Raw genomic sequence first — 27,767 nt, 5'->3', positions numbered from 1 at the left:
GTAATAAGATGCACTGCTGAAGGGGCAATACAAGCTCATCGTTCTACCTGCTTTCAGGATCTGTATTATGATATCTCCCATGCTTTGGGGCAGAAGTCCTGCGTCCTCCTTGAGGTGACTTGCTTTTATCAGACTTCTTACATTTAAGGTCTATGACAATAATCTGCCTTCCTGTGCTCTCCTGAAAACTCACAAGCAGCTATTCCTCAAAGGCCAGCTCTGACGGACTTCTCTATAAATGCATCTTCCATTTAAATAACTCTACCTTTTGATATACAACTCTGAAATGGCAATTCAGAAAACTTCTCCTGAGAATGCTACATTTTTCTGCTACCTACTTTCAAGCTGCACTTTTTATTTTCCTTTTGTGCAAAGAAAAATGAATAAACTATACACCACTGTGCCAGCGAAACAGCCTGCATTTATCACAATTTGCCTTATCTGTACTACAGATTTTCTGGCCATTTTACTACGCTATATGCAACAGAGAGAAATCAAGCTTCTCAGTGTTACACAAAAGGATTATTACGATGGCACTCCATGCTTCCATTCAGATTACTAATTTTGTATTTCATACAGTTGATTTGTAAAACCAAGCCTCTTCCACTGTTTAAGTAACATGAGTATTATTAGTATTTATTTTTTTTTTTTAAGAACTATAGGAGAAAGGTCTAGGAAGAGAAAAACAATGCAAAAATACTGAGCACTGCTTCCTGCAGATAGGTTTATTTTTGAAGAGCTCTGCTGGTGGTTTTCCACAAAATAAGATGATACATGAATAATTTCAACTGGAGTAGAACTACCAGAATAAAGTCACAGTTGTATTCCTCTTTTGCACCTAAACAGATTGTCAGATTCCTTGGGCAAAAAAGACATCATTAACAGAAAAAAGAGGAGAGGTGAATTAAGTAGCATACAAAGTAGAGAAAATGAAGAGCATGTACAGTAACATTAGAGCACCAAAACTTGTGTTGTACTGACAGACTAGAAAGCAAAATTTTAGACAATACCAGACTCAAATTATAATCTGAGATACAACATTTTCTATTTGGCATAGTTCAATTCAGTTCAAATCTTTACTAAATTCACTAGATAACAAACATGCCTTATCCCAGTGAAGTCAGTAGCAAAAGTCATGTGCCACTTGCCCAGCAGGATTTTGCACTCCATTAATGATAATGAAACCCTGTCATCCGTCCTAAAGATTTGATCTTACAGTTGCTTTCAGTTTTATGATGAACAGATTAATTCAGTTTTAACAATCAGAAATACGCACTCACTCTAAAATTCACATTACATAGTTCACTTATTACTTTCCTCTTCTTTCTTAAATTTCATCACTCAATATTATTATTGTGGATTTTTTTTTCTTCAGCCCATTTTTTTCTTCCTGTTCTGTATCACTCCAAATAGTTGTTAAGAAATCTTATTAACTAAATATAGGTTTAAAATAATTCCCAAGCAAAATAGAAGCTACAAATCCAATTGTTTATTACATTGCACATCTGCTAATAGAGAACACGAGAAAATAAAAAGTTGGTTTAAGATTCTCTTGGCTTGGTTGAGGTTTTGGTCTGACTGCTTATTGTCTAAGTTTCTGAAAGTATGTTTGATAAGAAACGTGGCCAGAACATACCCAGTTTCTACTCCCTGCTCTGCAGCAAGCTTACACTGTGACCTTGGAAACATCATGCAGTTTTTCCATTATTCTCTTTGTATGACACACATTGTCTCTTGTTGTGATGGATTTGCAGCTGTCCTGTAATAATGTATGAATACTTCACATTGACCTGCTACTGGAAAGATGAATGTCTCAAATTCAGTAAGGTTCCATCTGGAGAAGCAGGAAGAAATTGACTGCTTCAAGACAGGCATCTCTATACACAGCACTGTTAAGAAACAAAATCAAAACTTTCAGCTGTAAGCCGATAAAATTGGGCTTGAGTAATATAGGAATCTGCAGAGAGAAGATACCAAAGTCTTGACACACATTTGGAACTGGTTACTTTTCTAGAAGTAGGTCTTTCTGGGAATTAGATTCAGATACAGAATCCTAATTAGACTGTTAATAAAGCTCACCTACCAAAGATGTTATCTATCCATGCTAAGATTTCTGGTCAGGTAGGCCTGTTCACAAAGACTTTTCCAAGTCTTTTCTACCTGAAAGCTTTGTTTCTAGTGTTAAAAGAAACATTACTTTGACAAACAAAGTCCCTTGCCACAGTTTTTAGAACTTCCTAAGCCTGCACAGTGCCAAAATTTTAAGTGCTCTAGCAGTCTAGTCAAGAGATGATCATAAAGTAGTGTATTTTTATGGATAAGAAATTATCTAGAAGAAAATTTGTCCATTGCTGAGTTGAGGTGTTCAAGAACATCTGACCTTCAAGGTAAAAAATAAAAAGCACACTGGAAAAAGACACACTGTACATTTTAAAGTGTGGGGGATAATGGCCAGCCGTTGGAATTGTTGCTGTAAAAAGTTAACAGAAACCACTTGGACACAATTGGAGGAAAAAATGGAATCAATGCAACTCAAGGTGGTTACCTTTAGATCTCCATGAGGAATAAATGCCTTAGGACTGAAGTGTTATGGTTACTTCTGTGCCCAGTATTGTTTGATGTTTTCATAAACTCTTTCCATGGTTCCATACAGTAAATACAAAGCAGCTCACTTGGAATTCACAATGGGCAAAAAATGAAAAATAAGTGGAATGGAGAAAGTATGCCATTCTTTTATCTGCCCACAGCATCGATAACTACAGGTGCTAGATTCAGTTTGATCTTGTAGCAAAGTCTGAACTGGAATCTCAGACTTGATCTAACAGTAAGAAAACAGTGACCTTTCACTCCTAGCAGCGAAAAAAATATTCAGAGTTCAGGAAGGTAGTTTCTATGATGTGTCTCTACCTAGCCTCTAGATAACAACATACTTTCGAGTCAATTATGTTTTTTTCCTCTACCATTTTTTAGAAAGAATGCTTTCCACACAGAAGACCCCATGTAATTCTGAGACCTTTGGGTATTACAATTACACAAAGGTCAGACTATGAAGGATACACAGTCCCTAAACCTAATGTATGTACACCACAAAATTGAAAAGTAAACACACAATCAAGAAAACATGCTTTCCTCTAGAGGATTTCATTCAAGTCTTCTTTTATTTCAATCATGTGGCTTAGTTGTTTTTGTTATAGGTTTTTACATTTTTTTCCTCTCCAAAAACTCTAATATATATTAAGCCATAACTTTTTCATGCAGCACAGAATTTAAGCATTAGGGAAAACATTTTCAACCAGTGCCACTGAAGTAAAACCAATGTCTCAGAATCTCACAAAGAAAAATCAGTAATACAGAAGCTGACAACAGCACTAAGAATGAACTAAGACCACTGTGGTAAAACTGACCAGTCATTGGTACAGGATTTCACAAAAGCAATTCACTGATTTGTGGTAGAGGAACCTAGCTCCCATATATTGTACAGTTTGCCAAAAAGCCTTACAGGTAAGGAAGAGCATCTTACTAGCACCAACACCACTCATCTCCCGGTGTAGTACCACGTCATAATTCAGAAGACAGGACACAAAACTACTCATCTCTTTGTCCATCCAGCATCATGCACAATTTTAAGGATAGGAGGCAACTGATACAGTTGCCTTTAACTAGTTTTGGGTCGCCCAAGAAAGTTAGTAGTCACAATTTAGTAATAAAGAAGGAATAGCTTACCCTTTTCTGAGGATCAGGGCTCACTGGAAATTCCCAAAGAAGGCCACCTGCAAGTAGAGATGTTTCCCTTTCAGCAGCCAGCCCTTAAATGAGGTTAGGGGGTTGCACAGATGAACTGCTAGCACCTGTGTTCCCAGGCCTGGCCCTGGCCCTACCCCTTCCCCAAGTGCTCAATCTAGTTCAGGCTATGACCTAACACTCCCATACAACTATAGCAAGTTGTATTGCAACTGAATGTCATTTTCTCAGCCTCCCACTTTGAAACAAAGGGAATCACAAGAACCAGTGTTGTTATTACAAGTTACCTCTTATGATACAAACTAGATATCTTACATCCATTAAAGGAAATTAAAAAGTTAAGAAAAAAATGAAAGTACTCCAATTTCCCTACTGAGTTATGGGAAATTCAAGTGTGAACAAAGAATTGAAAATCATCCCAAGAATTATTTTGAGTCTTAAAAAGCACACCAAGAATAAGAACAACAAATTTCAGTAAACTTTAAAAGTTATTTTATGATTAAAAAGAAAACTCAACTTGCTATAGAACTAGTATAGGGCGGTTGGAGGGAAAGTATGTTACTTCAATCCATAGCTATAAATCTTGGTTTTTTTTTCCAGCTTGTATCACACCACATATACAACCCAAAAGAAATATATGCCTTTGCTTGACTAATAATTCATACATTTGAGTTCAAGTCTAAATAATAGCCATAAATATAAAAAACATTCATCATCCTGACCTACAGCCAACCTTCTACCCACAAAGAGATGCTTTAGAACTGATAAGTGCTGCATAATTTTACTTCTCCCAGCAGAAACCAAACATTCACTCTGGACATATTTTCACTGCAACATTTTATTTAGTTAACAGTTGAAGAATCAGCTCTACTAAGATTAAATGAAACAGTGTATTAACTATCAAGTGGATGTGAATCTAGATTAGAAGATTTTTCTTAGAGGGAGAGGCATACATAAGCAATTCAAGCACTTCAAGGAAACTTCTTGATTAGCCACACTACTTCTTTACTTTCACTCAGCCACAACTAGCATTACTCACTAAATGCAGACGTCCAGAATTTCATTTCTTTATCAACCACATCAGGTTGCCATGCTGATCTTATTAAGATTTTCAAGATCTTTGCAGCACATAATGTATGGTTTTTCAGAGCATGCAAAAGCCACATCAGTCACAACATAAGTATCTTAAGAGCAAATCGCATGTACCTAACATCCATACAAAGCTGCTGACAAACTACTTGCAAGAACTGTAATAAATCCATTCAGTCTTCAACCTGTCCTAAAAAAATCCTGTCTTCAGTATACTATGTTTGTGCAAGTCCTTGAAGGTGCATCTTTCACAGGCAACTATTTTCTATATACTTCAGAATTCCTGCAATTCCTCAGGCTTCATAGAGACAAAATAAATCTATTTTTCCATTTATCCCATTAGCAACCTTCCTCTATGAACTCAGATAATCATTCTTGTCATGAATTTCTTCATTCTGCATAAACAGCAATTCGTACAGGATTCTATACTAACAAAGTTGCAGCCATTTAACTATATCTACAAGTTGTAATTCATGAACAGTAGTCCATTAATTTCTTGTGTGTATCACAGAATTGAGTCAGGGAATCACTTAGGCTGGGAAAGATGCATAAGATTATCAAATCAAACCATCACCTGACACTACCAAGGCCACCACTAACCCACGTCCCCAAGTCATATTCACACATCTCAAATATCTATGAAGATGGTTACCACACCACCTCAACAGTCTGAGTAGCTACACATCTAATCCAAACCTGTCCTGGCATAACTTGAGGTCCCTATCTCATCTCTTATCTCTTGACACTACAGAAGAGAGACTGACACCTACATTGCTGCAATTTCCTTTCAAGTAGTTTCAGACACCAAAGCAGGCTCCCCTCTCCCTCACGTTCTCCATGCTGAACAGCCCAAATTCCCTCAGCAGCTCCTCAGTTACATTTAACTCTCCATCCATTGTTTGGGCAATCTAAGAATTCCAGCTGAACCAATATGCAACTGACTGTCAGAAGCTTCTTCATTGAAAACAGAAACACTGTTAAACCTTTACATATTATTTTTAACTCTTTGAATGATAAAGCTATGGGAATAGTTGAAAAATGATGTATTCACTATTATCAAAGCTTTTTGAAGAGTACGATAAGTGCATTTTAGTCATTCAAGAACCACTATAAACCACGCAGCAATACAGTGGATTAATAGTCTGAGACTGCATAAATATTTAGAATAACGTAATGATAACAGTGTCTTGTAAATGCAGAAGAAAAGATTAGCATCACAGAATTAAATCTTGAGTGATAAAGTAACTGAAGTTGACAATCAAAGTTAACACAGCTGTATTCTGACCTCTTTGAAAATGAGCTACATTTAAAATAAATGGTTTAGTGAACAAGTGGGTGAAGAATCAAGTAAACTGTGTGCCGGGGATCTTGCCAAAAATCCCTTGTATTTAAACATAAGTTCAACAAAATACTTGGAAACAACAACTGGAACCTGTTTTAAGTGCAGAGTCTTACAACACTTTGTAATCCACTCTTGATTCATTCCAAAACATGACAGCAGACTAAACGTTGGCAGCTGAGAAAGCATTTCAGCATGCATAGTTACTATTACAACTCTGCTAACACCATCACTAGAACATGACTTGTCTTCCAACAAAAAGTAAAGAATACACTGAATAAAAAAATACAGTTCTTTAGCCATGTCTCATTGAAGTTCAGCCTTACTGATATCAGTGACTTCAGTCTTGGGTCATTAACTTCAATTAAGAAAATAAAACCAAATAGTCTTCTTTCCCGTGAATACATACAGCTATGAAGTGCTTGTTTACTGATATTTTGCACAATCAATCACTTTCAGGTTGTTCTAACTTTTATAAATACTATTGGACAAATACTAAATAGAAGTTATCACAGCAAAGTAAAAGTAGGTAAGGAAGTGTGAAAAAAAAAAAAAAATCGATTTTTAATTATTTCATGTATTTCATGTACTGGAACAAGCCAGTGCACTTCAAGTAATTTAAGTTCTATAGCAGCCTATAGCAAGTGATTGTAACTGTGAGCTATTATAAAGTCATAAGAGCAGGCTTTGGTAGCAGTTACTTCAGAACACTCAATGTGCCAGAGGAAACAATATATACACTGATAATAATTATCGTAAAAACTTTTATGTAATTCAAAGAAAATCTAAGATTGAATGCTTGACAGAATATGTTTTTGCTTTGAATAGACACGATCTCAGCCCTACCCTGCTGTGACCATTTTTCAAGTAAAGCGACATACTATCAAGCTCTCACTATGAGCCTCATAGCAGTAACTTCTTTTAGCCAATATTGTCATTTACATAATTCATGTGATGTAATGGACTTTCAGCCAAGTGGGAAAGTTCAATATCAATACCAACTCTAAACAAATTCAGTGAAGTGCCTGTTTATAACAGTAACAATCCAATGCTATTTGTTAAGAGCTGACAGGTTCTCAGCCTTTGATATCTTTTAACTTAAACATACATTTTTTTTGTCGATAGAAAAATGAAACTAGCTCAAACAAGAGTTAATGTGTTTCAGTATGTATGTAATGAGAGGATTCTATTTGAGATAACGGAAGAGATAGTGAGGTGAAACTACTTGAACTGCTGCTTATTATAAAGGACGTTCTTCATGGATAGGTGCTATCTCTCCTGAATGTCTGGAATTTATCTTCAGGATAAATTCTCTCCTGAAAAGAAATTTCAGCCTCCAAGCCCATACACGTTACCGTGCTTTACTCGTGAATCAACATCTCAATATTGCAAGGAGTTTTTCCTACATTCAGCGTGTGTATTATCACCTGGTTTTGAGATCACCTTAATTTAACGATGCCTCCTGCAGTGTATGTAAAGTAATGAAGACATTTAATGTCCCAAAGCACTTTTTGTTTGCTTTTACAGGCTTGGCGTATAAGACATTGTCATGAACAATCTGTAAAAATCAGTGTCCTTTAAAGGTTTACGTAATTATGCATAGCCTGGGGAGGGAAAAAAGAATTATGACAACTCCAGGTTTGCAGTAGTCTGTGGCCTCTATCATTCTGCTTTCTTCTGAAGTTTACAGAAAAAAAAATGATTAACTTAGGATAGAATGCTGCTTATTTAAAAGGCTCTTGAAACTGACAAGTTACTGAATTTAAATTCTTTGGTGCTTACTGATTTGTACTGCAAAGTCTCCACTGGTTTAACAAACTTTGAAATATCAAGATGAAATTAAGCAGCAGTAAAATGACCACAAAGCAATGGAGAATAGGCATCTGAACAGTATGTCAAGTGTATAAGATTCAGTGACATGCCATTAGACAATCTAGCAGTTTTTGCACCAAAAAGACAACATGGCAGAATTCCAAGGGGAACAAACTCCTAAATCTGATACCTTCAGCTGAGGAAATACTATAATCTTCTCCTTGGTCTTTTATCTCAAACTTGTAACACCATGTCAGCTATCACAATAGATAAAAGGCTAACAAAAAAAACTCATATAACCTCTCTCATATAACCTCTCTTTCCAAGGCTTACATCATGCAAGGCTTGGAATATTGGTAGTTGCTAGTCACCGATACTCTGGCTTGTACATGGAAGTAAATAAGAAGCTAGGGCAGCATTTCACTGCTGATGTAATACCTGTAAAGACTGCTGTTTATAAAAGGCAGCATTTTGAATCATTGAAGCAGAAGATTTTCCATAAACTTACTTTTGGAAGAGAGGAAAGAAAGTTTACTTTCACATACTTCTGCAGTTTGACTCCTCGTAATTTGAAACAGTAGGAGTACGTGTCATTATCTGCTCCAGTAAATCACACACGATCTGTACAAGTATAATAATACATTACCAGTTCATTATCATCTCAAGGTAACTGTGGGTGTGCATGGAGATCTGTTTTATGGCAACAGTTGTTTCTGCATTCAACGATGGCAGTGGCAGAATGGTTTGAAGAGTTTTCATTTTTCACTTAAATGCATAAGATTTGCATTTATTAGGAGGATACTGGGATCAATAAATGTTGGTTAAACCATCCTATTAGCCTGGCAGTTACTGTTAAGCATATGTTATGCATTACCGTCTTTCACCTGTAGAAAACTTTTGCAGATGTGTTACTGACCTAAAGCATTAAGCAAATCTAAAGATCTTCCACAATAGTATGCATTATACCTTGCCAATTTTTGCATGCATGCAACAATTTCAGATTTTTATTGTGGTATCAGTTGTTTTCCTTAGACTTTGTTCTAGACATTGGCTCAACTCATCCACCTCAGTAGCGACAAGAGTAAAAGCATTCTGCATTTGATGAAGAGCAAGAATTAAACCTGAATGGTTTCCTCATAAAGAGCAAAACTGAAGGGTTTCCTCTTTCACTGCTGCAGAACACCAAATGAAGGCCAGAATCCTTCCTAAGAGCAAAAGTTACTCCCCATTTCCCTAAGACACTTTACAGTGGAAGCTGGGCACATCACTATATCTTTTCTTCTGGAGAAAAAAAATAAAAATAAAAAAAAAAGAACTGAAAGAAGCACAAAGTGCACACTAATAGAACTACACGGGACTTCTGTTGGGTTCCAAGTTCATTGTAACAGACTAAGTTATACCTGAATCCAACTATGCAACTCTATTCCTGGGATTCAAGAATACAGGAATAGGCAACTATATTGATTGCAGTACATTTTCTCTAATTCTCTTGCAAACATCTATTTATTGGATTTATCTCATTTCCACAGCACTGAGACATTTTGTCTGATCTGACTTCGACCTTCAGAAAAAGTTTTGAAGTGTTTCGTGAATGTGGTAACATCTTTTCAGCAAAATTTCTGTATTGTAAACCAATAACTGAACAATTTACTGTATCCATTCTCACAAACTACATGACAAGATTTTGATGAATTCTTATTGCAGCCTCTGGTGATGAGGAATTCTGTTATTTGAGGTTGAAAGAGCATGAAAATGTACCTTCCCAATATGTTTTCTGCAGACCATGCCATAGTAGCTCACCCCTGACACAGTGGAAATAGTCTACAGAATGCAACAAATAAAACATGTCACAATATACCTCAGGTTTCCTCCCCCCCACCCCTCACCCCCGTTTCATAAGATTTAGATAGCATTGACACGCTTCAGAATCTACAAAACCTGACCAATTCCCCTGCTGCTTACCCCCTTTCTCTGCCTTAGCAGAGATGAATTTGCCTAGCATGCACCACATCACTTTGATCTCTTTTACCTGAATATAGTAAAACACACTTATACATCAATCAGAATACACACATCTAAGTCTGCTTCCTTCCAGCCTTTATTGTTCCTTGCTCAGTATTACTCTTGCACAATAAGAACTTCACCTAGCTTCCAATTAAGAAAACAACATTTTATTACCACTTTATCACAAGCAAAGTTTTTCTCTTCCAAAAGAGAAAGATTGGAGTATCAGAGTTGTTCTTTTTGTTTGGTACATTTTCCAAAACATACCTGTACTACAGAACATTATAACACTGAAAATGAGATTGTAAATACGCAGCTGCTCTCCTCAGGGTACAAAACTAAGAAGATTTTGTAGTGATAAATTATTCATTCAGGAAAAAAAAAGCTTGAGCACATCAAGTCAGGTTGTGCTTTCAATAGCTGTGGGATTTTGCAGACATCAGTAAGAAAGTGGCTCAAGAACATACTGTGAGATGCCCACAGCAACCACCAATAATACAGAAATCCCCAAATTATCAACACTTCAGCAATTTTCTAGGAAAATATGAAGGTATGTTGTTAAAAGAATGGGTAGGGTATTCGGGAAAATAACCAACAGCAAACAGAAATGAAGAAAGAGTTTGTAACTGTGTAATAAAAACAGATGTGCTGGTTAACATACATTCCCAGAACAAGAATGTGACCACAGATTATTAACATCAGGAGGTGACAGCATGTTGCGACGTGAATCAAAATGCCTATTATTCTTAAGAACACAACTGATTCTGTAAAATGTTAAGTGATGCGGACAGATCTAGCTGGAAAGATAGGGGGAAATACATGCAAACCTCAGAAATGTACACTTGAATAAATAATTACTCATGTTATTCTGAAGCTACTCAAGTTCAATCCCACAGGTAACTCTGAACTCAAATGGAAAGGAATGAGGGCAGAATTTGGCCACAGCCTTCAGTATAAGAAACTCAAGGCTGTGGAAATCTTGAGATCACCACAAGCTAGACATCTAGGCATGAATGTATAAAAACCATCTCTCAAAATATAACAGACAGTTCACCCTAAGCTGTTTAGTTTGGTTTTGTTCCAGTGAAGAGCCACAGTGACCAATTTCAGTCACGGTAACTAAAAGTTAGAAAGAAAACCTGACTGGAATTTTACCTTTGGAATCTCCCCAAACCCTGATTTAACAGAATGTCTAGGCACGCTATGAAGCCACAACGCTTTCTTTGGTCATCAGGAAGAACTGAACTGCAGGCTCAAGTATTCATATACCTTTCCACGAACACAGACAGTGCTCACAGTCACAGAAGAACAATTCTATCCATACCTGTGAGGTTTCAAAGCTCTCCATCTAAGGCAGCTGAGGGAAAAATATCTGTTTTTTCTTTTTGCTTGACTGACCAGCTTCTTAATTCTGTCACACCTTCAAAATGCCACTGTCTCCAATAACGTTATTCTGGGCTATACTCATACAATACTCAGGCCCAAAGGTTTTGGATAATATGTAAAGATAAAATACTAACCAAGGATAACAATCAGCACAGAAGAATATATTGTGTAATTCCCTCACGCAGCATCAAAGGAGAACTACTGTGGTCAGAATAGAAACCAATGTATTTCTCTAGGAATTGATGTGGAAATGTTTCTTATTAAGCCAGGATCCTCGAGGATCCATAAAATACATACCTCAAACTCTGTGGATAAGAATAAAAGGATTGTGCTTCTACTGTTTCTGACTCTGCAGAATCTGTCATCTCTTTTTCTGAAAAGAACGTAATCACATCACAGGGATTGCTACAGGTTGAATTCTGATTTTGAAACACAGACACAAATCCAGAGAAAGTCTATTGACTACTGCTGTGAAAAGAAATTATCTCTTAAAGGTCTATTTAAAAATACTAGGATGCTAAGAAGCCAAGAAAGGATAGCAGTAAATTTGCTTAAATCAAATAACTGGAACAAATGGAGTTAAGAATAAGGAATAGGCAGAATACACGTTAGAAAACATTCCTATTTATGAAAAACAGTTGATGCATTAGAAACTTGAAGCCTGTTGCAATGATTGGCACATCCATGCAGCACAAACTGGAGTTAGAAGCTCAATACGTGGCACAGTTATTAACAGAATTACTGTACAGACACAAAAAGGTTGATATAAATGACGACCCAGTTTGCCAGCATTCTAAAAATCAAGATCTGTTCCTCTATTCCTATCTTCTCTTGCATGCACGATTCTGAGAATATCTTTTTCTTAATCTTAGACAGCAGAAATTTTCCTCCTCAGCAGTATCACTGTCAGGAAGGTTTGCATAGCAGATATGTTTTCATGATTTTAGTACCCACATTCCACTCATTCATTTTTTATTAACTAAAAATGTGCTGAGTTACTTCAGAGACAAAAAAAAAAGCAGGCTATGGTACAAAATACAAACTAAGCCTCAGATTGCCCAATTGTTTGGACGTTGTGTTTCAGAAGAATTTGATGGAGCAGAGCTCCATATCTACACAAAATTAGTGATTAAACACTCAACTACTTAAGAGAATGTTTTACGGTTACAAGCATTATCCCAACAGAAGCATTAGAAAACATCCATCCATAATCATGATCTGACCATACATGGCTGAGTGGTGACAGGTCACAAAATTAAAATAAAAGCACGTTAATCCACATGCAGGAAAATACCAGAAGTTACCTTGAATGTAGCACTACTGTATAAAGAGTTACCTTCCACTTGAACAGAAAAAACATGTTCAAATTGTAAAATGTAATGTTCACACTGTCATTATTCAATTATCTAAGAGATCCAATAGAATTATGGTAGAAGCAGCACATTCACTGCCAAGGCAGCATATTTATTCGTACTTCCACAAGTATATGGCAGAATCACTCAGTGGTAAATTCTGCTTTCACTAGTATTAGAAATAAATAGAACATGTTATTTAATTAACAATATTTCATGATCTTCACAGTGCTTCATAAGATAAACACTCATAAGAATGCTTCTTATGCTTCTGAAGCACTGCAGATGAGAATTTTTTTTTATTGAAAGCAATTTTTCCTTGTTACAGTCGGAAAGATCAACATGGTGTAAAGACAATACAGGAGTGGAATGGCAAAAGGGACAAATGGGAAAGGAATGCTCACCTATCTCCAAAGATCTAGGCTCACAGGGAAAACTGCACGAGGAAGGGACTTCCAGCCAGAGACCCTCCCCTAGTGGCAATCAGCCCTTAAATGGGGTCTAAGAGAGGAGCAACCAGGCTGCACCTCTTCCAGTCACACAGCTGAATTGCCTTCACCCGTGCTCCCAGGGCTGTCTTGTCCTTTCCCCAGATGATCAATCAGTGCTTCAGGCCATGACTCAACAGTTACTACACACTCAATAACCCTATTACTTAGTAGCAGACTGATTAATACTTCCCTACTGAGACAGAAGAATTTTGTTTATTCCATTTGAAGTAGTCACTAAGTAATGCACATTATTAATAATGCTCCAGTCAAAACCTTATAATAGGAAACATATGGTCACATTCCTATTTTCAATCAAGGAAACAATTTTCTGTTCAGGAGTACAAAAAGTAACTTCAGAAGAAAAACTTAAGTCTGAAGTACCTAAAACTCAGTTTCCTTACCCTTGCACTGATTTATTTCCAAGGCTGTGTTAATACTTTGACATTTGTTTCTGATTTATCAATATGATTTTTGAAGAAATTGTAACTATTTATTAAAACTTAAATATTGAAATAAAGAAAAAAAAGAGAGACTTTTAAATCAAGCATGAGATGATTGTTTTCCAATTCAAGTGATGTTCTTAATTCTAGGCTCTTGACTTGAGAGGTACGTTGTATATATACTACACTGTCATTCTATTGAGTATAGCAACAAGAGATATTCCTCTTAAAGCCTACTGTTAGGCTGTGGACTGATAGATGAATAGATCCCTCAGAAACAGAGCCTGGATCTCCTCTTTTACTTTTACTGGTTGTGTTTTCTATCCTGATGAATTTACCTGCTGTTTACTTAAGTAAAGAACTAGATGTCCTAAATGTTCTGGGCATGTCAGAAAGACAATGCCTCCCAGATGGCAAAAAAAGCAAATAATCTGCTGACAGGCTGTTCTGAATACCTCCCAGGCAGCTACCGACTACCAGAATCTCAGAGGGAAATTCTCTGAATGATTTTATATAGAAAATTTATTTATGACAACAACAAAACCAGTCAAGAAACTGAATTAACGCACTGAAACAGTAGTTGCACAATTTAATTCCTGCCAATAGAGTGAAAGTTGATAAGATCCATCACGCAAACAGAATCCTGAGGCACAATCAAGTTTGAGTACAGGATTATGTTCAGTCCACTATTTGATTAAGTTAATCCTGATCTTTAGAGCTGGCTTCTTTCACAAAGTCATTCCAGACCAATGAGCCGCTGAGAAATAAAAAGCTTCTGAAAGTGGCAGTTACATACAGAACTGAACATTTTTCACTCAATGAAACCCATGGACTTCTTTGATTTATGCTTCCAACTGAACTGATTTGATTAAAGTTTTGTTCCATTTTCTTGTAATTAGTCAGGACAGCTTAAATTAATTATTAGCCTTACGTATGGAAGCAGTGTCAGGAAGTTCCCTGCAGGCATCATGCAAATATGATTTTTTTCTTTTTTTAAAGTCTGAACAATCTTTAGACTAACCTAAGTTACAATGCAAGATGAATTGAAATGCGTTATTGAATTAGCTTCACTAATAAAAATCTCAAAAACACGAGCTCAGTTGTAAACACAGCCATTTTAAAACCTCCACTCAGAAGTCCACCTAATGATGCTGGGTGTTATGTAGGAGGTTCACTTTCTGAGGCCATCAGCTCGAAGCAGCCTTCGTTCTCCTTATCGGAAGGACAGAGTCCACATCTGAACCCAGCTCAGGGACAGAAAGGCAAAAGCTTTCTGTTATCTAAACACAATCTAGTACACATCTAAATGTAAGTAAGTTCTGAGCTACTCAGTCAAATTCCATCTGTGTAAATTAAGGCAAAATCTAGTTTTAATTGAATATCTGTTGTCTACACTGCTAGAGTACATAGGCATTTCTCATGGACAAATGGACTGTTGAATGTTCTTGGCATAGTGTTCATGGTTAAAGCAGTTAAATATGCTGACCTAATTTGTCCTTGATGGTTACATCACTTTAAGACAACTAAGGACAAATCTCACTTCCAGCACTACTGTTTCAAGCTGTTCATAGCAAACACCAGTAGATAACAAGCACCATGCAGCACTGTCACAGTCAGCACTGTCTGAAGAAGAGTGGTACGCCTTGTTATAGACAAAATAAAAATTCATTTCCAAATTGCCAAATAACCAGTTCTGATAATAATTTAAGTCTCCTCTTTTGGTAAGAAAAACACACATAGTGGAATACCCTCTCCTTGTACACAAATGGAACATTTCTTTCTTCCTACCCACTCATAGTTGTTTTCCTTTTTTCTAACTAGCAAGTCACAGTCCAAAGCGCATTTAACTTCATAGCTGGTACCTGCTTTATACAGAATGATTTCACTTGCTGGCTACAGCAATTCTGTGTTGTAATACAATACAGCTGCTAAAGTACATGCCACAGTGTGCAATTTGCTTATTTTACCATAACAATGGCAGCCAGATAAATAATACGTCACAAAAAAAAACACAGCCTCCAAGAATCACTCTTAGATGAAGCTGCTAGAATTGGAGCAGTACATTAGTACACTCCAGAAGTTAGCTTACATGCCACACTTGCAAATCAGTGGGAAGAGGAAGCATAACAAGCTATTAAAATGTATTACTTCTAACAGAAGACGTTCTTGTACACATAGTTTCAAATACCCACTTTTTTACACATAGTTTCAAATATTTACTTTTACCTAGTATTGAGAGCTTGGTATTCCAGGCTGTGTAGTTTAAAAAAAGCTCACCCTGAAAGAACAGTCCCATTCATTTTTGAACCTTAGCTTACTTTCACACAGCTTCCTGTCTCCTAGATTTTGCTGAACAATGTATGACCAGCCATGCCTGAACTTGCTGCACAGCTCTGCTCAGGCTGTGCATCATTAAGAACAAATCCACTTACAGCCTGAAATACAAAGAAGTCTGTTTTACTGACACCATGACACTTACCACCTTCGCTCTCCTTCAAGGGAAGAATGACCCAGTGGCTCACATGCTCCACTGCTTTCAGATGCCACCAACATTTTTCTGAGATCCTCCCCAGCAGCAGAATGAAATTTTCACTCCCACACAGGCTTCAAGCAGCACTCTCACTGATTTCACACATAGGTAGTATTCCTAAGATGCTCACCTAGGAAGCACCCTTTCCCATGAAAAACCTGAAGCAGTCTTTGTAGAAGTTTTGCAAAGACTGTGCAAAACACGCACAGCACAGTACTGCCTTGCACCCTGCTAAGCTCCGAGTGTCTGTTCATGAAAGTAAGCTCTCGAGCTAACATTAGAGGGAAAAGATTGCTCCATGCGAGCATCACTGTGTAAGAAACATTTCCCCCAAGGCTTCCCTAGCAACAACAGTACCAGTATCTACACAGCAATTTTGATATGCACAGCAAGAAGCAAAACCTTGACTATATACATACTCCTCCCCCCCCCCCCACGTTCTACAGGGACATGTGGGATTATATCAATAACGTTGATACAGCTGGAGTTGTGAAATACATACAGTACTCCATGCAGGCTCCCAGACATTTCAGACACTAACAATGCAGGCCTAAAGGCACTCAGGCATAATTCTCAGAGAAGGTTGTTCAGATACAGAATGCTGTCCTAATTCCTCAGACTTCCACTTAGCAGAAAGAACTTACATTATAGCAATCAAAACAGCACATTACACATTGATATTTCTTTCACATATGACCCAAATCAGACTTCCCTGAAAAGTATCTCCCCATCTTACAAAGTCTCTTATTCACAGTTCAAAGGTTTTATTCTCACGCCGCACTTACCATCACATTTCACATTTATAAATCTGATTAAACTCCACTGTCTTTAGCAGAATTACTCCTAATACGTATTAGGAAATAAGTACATGACCCAGCAAAAACAGGGTACAGTATTTTACCTGCTCCTGTCTGTCAGATGAGCTATTGTAGCTGATGGCATGTACGCTCTCAGCTACCCCAAACACAAAATAAAATGGGCTCACTAAAACGTGGAAGATGGAACAACAGCTTATATATAACAAATATATACTGTGAAAACAAAAGTGGTATGTCAGCTCTTCTGTAGAAGCACAACTCAGCCCCTTGCAGTATTTACACAGATTTATTAGACGTACAAGCCCATAAAAGCCTTTACACAAGCACACATTGTGAATAAAAACTAGATAACTGCGAGTTAGACATAACCCCATCATTTGAGGTAGGAATGAGCAGGTCAGTAGCTCAAGCTGGAGTAGTTTTAATAAAGCAAACAGATTTCAGAGCTGAAACTGCTGATACTGTAGGCATCAGAATCCAGCATTATTGCACCTTCTAAACTACTCCTCTCAGGAAACCATTATCAGAAATCAATGGTATTAGGAAAATTAGCCTGAAAATCTGAAAGTGAAATTTTTTGAAAACAGAAAGTCTTATTAAAAAAATAAATAAATATCAAGTCAGAAGCCTACTGGCTTAAAGCTTTCTCTGTAGAAAGAAAGTCCCAACTGTTCTCCTCAGTTCTTGTTCTGATCCACCATACTTTCCCCTCTCCTGCCCCCCCTCCCCCGGTTCAAAGGGGGGCACAGTTGCACAACTGAAGTGCCCCAGTCTTCTGGCTGCAAACAATACAAAAATCAAGAAGAGCTGCCTAGCCAAGGAGAACTGCACGTAATGCTTTCCCACAATTCAGGTGAAGGAGGCACACATGTGCCATAGTGACAGTGACATAGCTCCAGAAGGCACTGTTACTGAATGGCTTCAGATGAAATGCTTGCCATGATGGTACTGCTGAGCTAGTGTTCTCATTTCATTCTTTCTTCAGCAGTTCCAAACATAAAAACACACGCTTCGCAGGAACAGTCAGTCTCATGACTCCCATAAAATGCTACTCGGTGTTTTAAAATGGATTCAAATCATTTGAGTAGCATGTGTGGTGTCATAAGGGTTCAGCATGGAACCAATGCAGCCCACCTGCAAGAATACTGGAAGCAGCATTTTTATAAGTTTAATTCTACATAACCAAAACACCTTAGTTTTAAATAAGCCATTACATTAGTCTTTTCTAAGGATACAAACATTAGAAATCAGGATCATGATGGAAGGCTCAAGTTCCGCTCGATTCTTCTGATACAAGCTTATTCAACTCCATTTAGATAAATTGAGTACCACCAGTTTACTGATAATTCAGGAGCTTGACCCTTAATTAAAAGAATGTCTTTAAGTGTCTGTTTATTTTTCTTAATTAAAAAATGTTATGCTATCTAGCACAACATTCCAGCTTGTGAGAACATCACTTCCTTGCACAAGAGGGTTGAAGTTCCCCCCATAAAGACAGACTGAGAACACTGAGATTCACAGCAGGTATGAAAACTCAGCTCCACAACACTGACAGAAACAAACTGAAAATTTTCAGTGTGGTAAATTGCACTGCAAACAGGCACAGAGCCAAAAGTCATGTATCCTTTAGAGACTGCTGTACAATACAGAAACATGAGAACAGTACGTTCATGATCATTCTAGCAAACTGGCTGAAACGCACTGTGTATGAAAATTAATAACTGCTACATCAAAAAAAGGCAACCAAGATTTTAGCCATTTTATAGCTCCCTGTCATATGCTGAACCACAGACAAGCCAAGAAAGATAGTTACTGGGATCAGTAGGCAGTTGTAAATAACAATCAGTGGAAAGCATCAGTTACGATGCAATTTAACACTGGCCTCAAGTCGATTTCAAAACCACAGATATTTATACATAGCTGGGTAAAAACATTGAAAACAGTCCAGCAGTCACAGAATGAAAAATCTGCTGCGTTTTCTGGAGGTAGTGTAGGATTCTTCAAAACCAAACGCACAACACATTTCAAAGCATCCAGAACCATTGCTGAAGTCTGCGTTTAGAAAATCTGGATAAACCTGACACAGATGGAGAACCCTTGTTTTCAGTCATACAGATGCAGTACCACTGCGAGGAGGGAACTGGTCCCTCAGTGCCACCTAACTGCACCTACAAGGGAGATGGTCTGGGAGCCAGAAGTAATGTAAATTGGCCAGTTTTGCTCTCAGCTAAATCCAGCTCACTGTGTTTTCACAGCATAAAAAAATCATCATGGCAAAGACTTCTTACAAACTAAGTCAAAGAGAAAGTATTGAAAAACCCAGTGTGAGATCTTTGAGGAAAATCAAGGGCACATACGGCTTGAAAGACTGCTTAAAAACTCAAATGAATACTGTTAGTGGTTTTGGTGGCACATTCTCCCAACTTCAGACTCAAACAACGGTAAAACAGCAAAGTGTTTATAGAGAGCGGGTGAAACAATTCATTCTCTAATACGCAATCATGCTTTTACCAAAGCATGCAGGAAACAGCATCAATCTCACAAAAAAAAAACCCTAAAGCACATAAAAAACAACAAAAAAAGAAAGTTTGGGAGGCAAGAGAGAGGAATAAACCACAGTAGGCAAGTTAAGGTGACAAACAACTGTAAAACTCTCTGTAAAACTAGAAGTCAAAGCAGAACACTGAATACTTTCCAGTTCTATAGCACACAGATCCTCCAGTGATGCAATTCTACTGCAGTTTGCTTAGTATTCACCAGAAGTTTTTCCTACATTTTTTTCTTGTTCTATTCTTACATATCACAGTCCTTTTTCTTTATATTCAAGTCAGTCTTTCAGCACTGCTCTCAGCCCCTTTCAGTTACTGAAGTATTTGTCCATCAATTTTATAAGGAGCTCAGAAGCTTATACAAGTAATCTCAAAAACCCTCTGTAAGTTTTATTGCAAACAGTCACATCTTATTTTACTCGTTGTACTACTTCACCAACCTTCTAACCAACAATTGAGTATTTTCCTCTTTTTGTTTAAACTAAAGATTTATCTTTGAAGCCCTTCAGCACATTGTTGTTTTTACTGCCACACATGGGATCCGAAAGAATGCAAAGCAGAGCTTGCCTAAGCTTTTACTGAGTTGGCAAGAAAAAATTCCTTTTAGAGGAATATTTTAAGTATGACAATTCTGTGCTCTTTGTAGTGTTACTGTCTACAAGTGTGAGGCTCTAAACATTCCTATGAATACAAGACGTTTGGCTGAATTACTAGGGTATCTTTAAAGCATCTCTGATCCTCAAACCTAGATGAAACTTCTACAGTGCAATCTGTCCTTGATGCTGCTATGATGACTGCTTTCTCTGGCTGACACAGCATCTACAACAGTGACCTTGAGTGCTTATAATCCATCTCAATTTATACCAGTCCTTTCGTAGAGCTCCAAGACATGCAAGCGCCTGCTGCACTGCAAAACAGCCCTGCTAAATACAGATGGGCAATTTTTTGTGTTAAATAACTCACAATATTATTGAAAGCAGTGGGAACTGCACAAGTAGCTGCCAGCATAGTTAAAAACACAACTATTAAGGAAAATGAAGAAAGCAACATTAACATATTCAAACACAAAGACCTACTGTTCCACCAACTGATTGCAGTACGTCAGCAATGGAAACGCAGCAAGTAGGAGAAAGCACAGCCTGAGCTTTCCTTGAGAACTCAATAATCACAGAAAAAAAATGTGACTGATTCTCCACAATTTCCTGACAACATCCTTCCCCACAAGGATTAGATCTCACCATTATGGCCTTGCTCTGGGAAATGACTGACAGAGCTCAACAATATTTCAAATAGACAAACTATGTGCATTTAATACAGCCCATTAGCTGCAGTTGATTAAATAGCATTTCTTGTAAACGTAGAGGCTATTGTCTTTAAACCTATTACCAGAAGATAACATGGTTTAGTCAAATAAAACACTTATTTCCAATTAACTTCTGTTGCTTAAGCCAGATGACAAATAATCTAAGGCAGGCACATCACCTTTCTTCCTCATAACAAACTTACAATAACGGTATCTTAAGCAAATCAAGAACAACCAAGAGCCATAGCACTCTAACGCTGTTTTGAACTGTTCTATGTCACCTCCGTTTCCAATTCATACACATTCCAGAGTAAAGATGCATCACCAGCTGACCACAAGGACTTACTCATCTATCACGCATACACATTGCTCTCACATACTCAATAAACAACATTTTGCAGGAAGCTCACAAGAGTTTCTGGCTGCCTTGTTTCTGAGGTCACCCTTCTTCACACTTTCAGCATCCACCACCCACCTCTCCCTGCATTTTCTGAATGACTGAAGAACTCAGCATTCTGCTTCGGAAGTCAGTGAAAGGTTTTTCTGCAACATTACAGCAGTGTGAAGAAAATCACTCTCTGTAACCCAGCAAGCCATAAAGCAAAGGACTGCTGTTACCAGAGGATGCACATTACAGAGCAGATAGTGGTCAATGCTCACTAGTCTACAAGTGGGCAAAAAAGCAAACCAAACTGTTGCAGAAGAGAACTGAATAAAGCAATAGAGCATTAAAAAGTGATGGAAGACAAACTACAGTCCACACTTCTTAACACAAATTAATGTTAACATGTGGATCGTTATTGTTTAATAAAAAGTACTCTAAACTGGAGCTCCTGGCTATAAGTCATCTCTGTGATGCATGAATACACACAGTATCATACAAAATACAGTTAAATATGTAATTTACATCTACAAACTAAACCTACTTCCAGCATTGAAAACTGAAGGACTGCTTTCTTTAAGGGAGAAAACCTTCCAGAGAGTCAAGGAACAGAAAGCCACACTTATGACTAAGAAGTTCCTTACTACAAAAAAATATTTGTCATCATAACTGTCAACCTGTTATTGCTCTAGCAATTATGACACGATAATAACTAAATATTTCAGTTAAGTCAGAATAAATATTGGATTCATAAGCAAGTGGTCGATTACTAGAGGAATGCTTCCAGTATGAACAACAGACCAAAGAAATTTACTCCAGTCAACACAGAGGTGGGGATACTTCCCAATAGCTATCCTTAATTAACAACCTTTAATCAAAGATCGCATTTACACTATCTACACTTCCTGTGACCAAGCCTTACTCAAAAATCTATACCTTGTCTGGGAATCTGTTCACAGAGAAATCAGTAGCCAAGTCATAAAATGTGGACATTTAATTGTACATAGAATCATAAGGTTGGAAAGGACCTACAAGATCATCCAGTCCAACCATCCTCCCATCACCACTGCTACCACAAGCACTAAACCAGATCTTGCAGCTCCTCATCCAGACCTCTTGAGCACTGCCAGGGACGGCGACTCCACCACCTCCCTGTGCAGCCATTCCAGTGCCTGACCACTCTGAGAGAAAAAGTTCTTCCTTATGTCTAACCTAAACCTACTCTGGTACAATTTGCAGCCATTGCCTCAGGTCCTCGTTGCCTGGGAGAAGAGGCCAAACCCCTCCTCACCACGATCTCCCTTCAGGAAGTTGTAGAGTTCAATGAGGTCTCCTCTGAGCCTCCTCTTCTCTAGACTGAACAATCCCAGCTCCCTCAGCCACTCCTCCAGATCCCTCACCAGTTTCGTTGCCCTTATCTGGACACATTCCAATGTCCTTCTCATACTGGGGGCCCAAAACTGAACACAGTACCCGAGGTGCAGCCTCACCAATGCTGAGTACAAAGTAAGACATAATGTAATTGCAAATGCTTGGGATGACCAATGGCTTCTCCCATTTTCTCACACGAAACCCAGTGAAACTACATGTTAGCTACATTTCCATTGATAATATAGCGATGCCAATCAACTATTTTTCACTCCTTTTAAATGTGAAAAACTTCCAAAGTAAACAAATCAAAGATTATGATCAGTGCCCATGAAATTCAACAACTGGTCATTTAGCAAAGTACATTAGAAGTACATAATAATGACACACAAAGGAATGTCAATACACAAGTCAGAAGGAAATTAGGATACGTGCTAAAGGATGGTGTTTTGTCATGTGTGTGAACCGACCTACTGAAGGAAACAAAGGCTGTTACTAACATAATGATTAAAGATGCTTCTAATTATTATAGAACCCTTGATTACCACCATAAAATAATCAGCATTTTCATTCCCATTGCAGATTCAGAGAAGGTGGCACAAATTGTGTTAAAATCTATTATTTGTATTGGGTTTCTATATTAAGGCAGCAATTGCTTTCTTTTGGGACTGATTTCAAGATTTAAATTATTATAACTAGATAGGCATCAACATCAGACTGTATTATTCTGGACAATATTTCTTCTGTAGTATTTATTCTGGACAGAAATTTCACAGTACTAGGCAAAATAATTTGGTAAATTTAAAACCTACCCATAATAATAAACAAAATATTTAAGCCATCTTGTACCATCAGTTCCCAAGCAGAACATATTAGTGACTGATAACACTAATCAGCCTGCACTAAAGCTCAATATTGCCTTTCATAGTCAGAATGATATTGTCATTTTAGACTAAGCATTTAAGGTGACAGATTAAAAATTTTGCAACATTGAAATATTCAAAACTACTTGGAAATCTTTCTCCCCTCTTTCCTTTACAGAGGTCATTTTTTGTGTTTTTCTGGTTTTTCATCATAGAAAGAGTGCCAGAAGAAGAGCTGACTAGAAACAGAAGCAGAAATAGGCCCTTTAGCAAGACACTGAATTCATTTTTTATTTGGTCATAATTTCCCAAAATACAGCATTCTAAAATTGCTTTTTGAGTCTATTTATACTCTTTAACTAATTTGCTTTGACGTGCAGGTAGGTAAATGATTCCTGAGAAAGGCTAGCAGCGATACTCTCATCAGTTTACAGTAAAATACATCAAATCAGTGAACTACAGCAAAAAAAAAAAAAAAGCAATGAGAGACATCAAAGTCTCAAAATCAACGCTGTGAAAACCATTAATTTCTAGGAACTAAAGTTTTTATATGAACACTGCATTCATAAAAATAAATGGAAAAACTCTCCATGAAGGAATTACTGAGAAGCATGAGTAATTCTGTGCAAATTTAACCACAGCGTTATAAATTAATGTTTTGTTCATTTCGTACAGTATTTCCTTCGCGATGACTGAGAATATAAAATATTACTGAGTATATAAGTCTCAAAACGTGTAGGTGTTTTGGAACAAGTAATCTACTTGCAAGAGCATAGCACTCAATAAGCATGTACAAATATTTGTCAGTTACACAGAAGGCTCCCTGTACTCTTACTCTGAATACATGTCTGCATAATTATGGCTTGTTTGTATGACATTCGGTGAGTGAAGAACGTGACAAGGTTTGATCTTCAATGCTATAGCTGTATCAGCTCAAGAAACCTATCCTAAGCATTTCTTCACCCCATGTGCGAGCAGTCAGTAAACAGATTCAGAGCAACGCAATGGCACCTTTTTTTCCCCCCTGCTGCTTCTATTGAAGCAGCAAGCTGCAAATGCAGTCACAGGCAGCTCTTCCAATTCACCTCCAGTGGGATCCCTACCACAGCCTTTGCATCCTCTAAGGACTGTGTACTACAGACACAAACCACTACAGCAACGGCTTAACAGCATACAGTTACAGCACACAAACTGCCCATTTTTAAGAAAACGGTTTCAAATGAGAAAAAGATTGTAATCTTTTACAATGTAAAGTGTCAGACATTGGAAACGCAAGGTATTCCAAGATGAGAAACAACATAACATGAATCCACCCCCAAAGGCAGCTGCAAACCGCTCTAATTAACATAAGTTTCTTAACGGTGGTTAGCAATGAATAACAACAACAAACAATTACTGTGCTCACAGTATGCTAAGGTCGTGAACTTTTCTACCATTATGCACAAATCCTGGACTTAGTTTCTGGGTACCCTTGGACTAATTTTCCTCAGAAAACCACAGAAACTGAAGTGTTCAGAGTGAAAGGATCCAGAAAATGCTCAATGCACTGCAGCACCCAGCACTGTGAATTTAGACCCCAAACTAGTTTTCTCAGCAGTCATTATCTACAATCAGAACTGATGTACAACTGATGCATAAGAAAACTGAATATGTGAAGATAACCCTAAATTTTTTTAATGTAAGAATCCACATCATGCTGGGGATGTTTTTTTTTTCTTCAGTTTATAAAACACAAAAACTGGATTTGGCGTAAATTCTAGTCTAATTTAGGCACTTTATCAAGTATTCAAACATTTATCATAAAATGACAGTCAGAGCTATGATACAATAAATACAAAACAGATTTCTAGACATTTCCTACAGATGAGCACATTTAATGCCAACATCAGCACCAGTTTCAACACTAGCTAGCATAGAAAAAATAACTATCTCATTGGGAACAAGAGAAGGCAGTGATTTTGCCTTCTACGAGAAGAAGTACACACTCATAAAGCTATTTGTCAAGACACAGTTCAGATGACGACACAGACAAGTGGCTTATCCTTTCTAAAGGTCAGCGAGGTCTCCAGAAAGGGCAACCTTCAAACAGAAATCCTGCTGTGCTGGCACCTAACTCTTAAATAAGAGTGACAATGGACCGTGGGTCCACCCCTTCCAGTCAGTCAGTTGCATTACTTGTACCTGTAAGCCCTGGGTGAGCCACACATTCTCCCCTGGTACTCAATCACCAGTTCAGGCTGTGACAAGTAATCCCCAAACGTTCAGTCCAAAAGTTTAAAAATACTCCTTGTAGTTCTGTAACGCTTCTCTAGAAGCAAGCAAGTAAAACTCAAGGATGTCAAACAGCCAAAAATCAATCTAACCTGCAGGTTGACTTCCTGGCTTGGCCTCAGACCCTGCAACTGGAACCCTGCCTGATGCTCCCAGCTGGGAGCCATACCCGAGTGCCTGTGCTTGTCCTGCCCTGCTCCTTTGCTTGTGGTGCTATGATAAGTGCTGGCTGGGCACCTGCCCTGCAGCTGTGCAATCACACCCAGCCGCTGGCAATCAACCCCCTGGGGAGAAACCAGTTCCACCCTGCTCCCTAACACCTTCTAATACCTCAACTTGCTATTTGTATTATGTGCAAGTATGACAACTTCAGTGGAAGTTTTTTAGCTACAGAGTTCATGTCCAAAGTATTAGGAGTAGGACAGTAGATAGTGCTACAATTTAATTAGCTTGAACATAAAGCAAACCTTTCAAATCTGTATATTGTTTCATGTTCCAATACAACCAAGCATAGGCTTGAAAATACAGCACATTGTTGGTCACTCCTATTTGGAATAGCTCAATACTACAGAAGGCCATTTTAATGTACTAGCATCTTTTCCCATTTTTTCTCTCACTAAAAATGTTGATTCTCCATGAAGATTGAATGAAGATTCTCCATGTTTTGCTAGACAGAGAAAGCATGCTTTCTAACCTACTGAATCAGCATATCGCTTACTAGAGCAGGTGCTCACCTGTTAAATGGCACCAAAATATCAATTTCTTCTATAAGTTACTCAGAAGAGTAAAGTTTAATTAGACAAGATCTAAAAGAGATAAGGCAAAGGGAAATGAGTTTAAAAGGGGATAAATATAGGTTAGATGCTAGGAAGAAATTCTTTACTCAGAGGGTGGTGAAGCACTGAGGGGACTGAGGGGACACACAGGGACGTCACCCGCTGGCTCAGGCTGCCCAGAGAAGCTGTGGATGCCCCATCTCTGGAAGCTGAACAGGTCCCTGGACAGCCTGACCCAGCGGGTGACGTCCCTGCCCACAACAGAATGTTGTAACTGGCTGCCCTTTAAGATCTCTTCCAACCTAAGCCATGCTATGGTTTTTCCCTTTTACTGAAATCCTTTTAGCATTTTTGTCTCTAACTTTGCAATCCGTAACGACTGAATCAAAGCACTTATAAACAACTACCAAATATGCAGAGCTACAAAGATAGAGAGCTACATCCTTAAGTATAAAGTGCTATAGAACACCTGTCAGTAAGCATTACAGTTGGAAAAACTAGCGCAGTGGGAATGGGATAAAAGAGAGAAAAAGCAAAAGGGATGAACAGGGAAAGAATGCTCACCTATTTCCACAGATTTAGGCTCTCAGGGAAAACTCCACAAGGAAGGAACCTCCAACCAGAGATCCTTCCCCCGTGGCAGTCAGCTCTTAAATGGAGGCCTAGGGAGAAGCAGCCGGGCTCCAGCCCTTCTGGTCACACAGTTGAATTGCCTTCACCTGTGCTCCCAGGGCTGACTCGTCCTTTCCCCAGGTGATCAATCAGTGGTTCCAGCCATGACTCAACAGTTACCATACAGTAAGATAAAAACTATTATAGAAAGAATCTGAATTTTCTATTCTATCACAAAGAAATACAATGATGCCATTTAAACATGCAATTAAAAAAATCATTTCTATTTCCTACCTGTGACCAAGACATATTTTTCATCATGTATCTGCAGCTGCAGCTCTTATTCAAGAAAGACTTAACAGAAAAGCTATTATTACCTTGCCTTCTTTATCTCAAAAATGTTCATATCCTTGATGAGAAATTCAGATTAAATTTATGTTCTTCTACTAAAATAATTTTTTTTTTTTTTTTTTTGCTAAATCAAAATGAAATAAAACAAAACAATTCCTTAGCCTGTTACGGCTAAGAACAGCAAAAAATATATATATACAATTAAAGACTCATTTGACCTGTGTTACTGAATCTACCCTTTCTTTCTCCCAACCTCAACACAAACAGCCCAGGAACATTCAAACAAGACC

The 27,767-nt window shown here is 37.8% G+C and overlaps 1 long non-coding RNA gene across 1 annotated transcript; it reads right to left on the bottom strand.

Moving 5' to 3' along the window:
* Window positions 1-138: 138 nt before the first annotated feature.
* Window positions 139-27,379, bottom strand: LOC125694521 (uncharacterized). Its single transcript, XR_007377587.1, has 3 exons — window positions 27,079-27,379; window positions 3,724-3,770; window positions 139-1,889 (listed from the first exon to the last, which is right to left on the bottom strand). It is a non-coding gene; the product is annotated as an uncharacterized LOC125694521 (long non-coding RNA).
* Window positions 27,380-27,767: the final 388 nt, after the last annotated feature.

This window comes from Lagopus muta, chromosome 6 (genome assembly GCF_023343835.1).
Source record: "Lagopus muta isolate bLagMut1 chromosome 6, bLagMut1 primary, whole genome shotgun sequence".
NCBI classification, from domain to species: domain Eukaryota; kingdom Metazoa; phylum Chordata; class Aves; order Galliformes; family Phasianidae; genus Lagopus; species Lagopus muta.
Note: the sequence above shows the minus strand (reverse complement) of the source record. Positions and strands in the feature narration are given on the sequence as shown.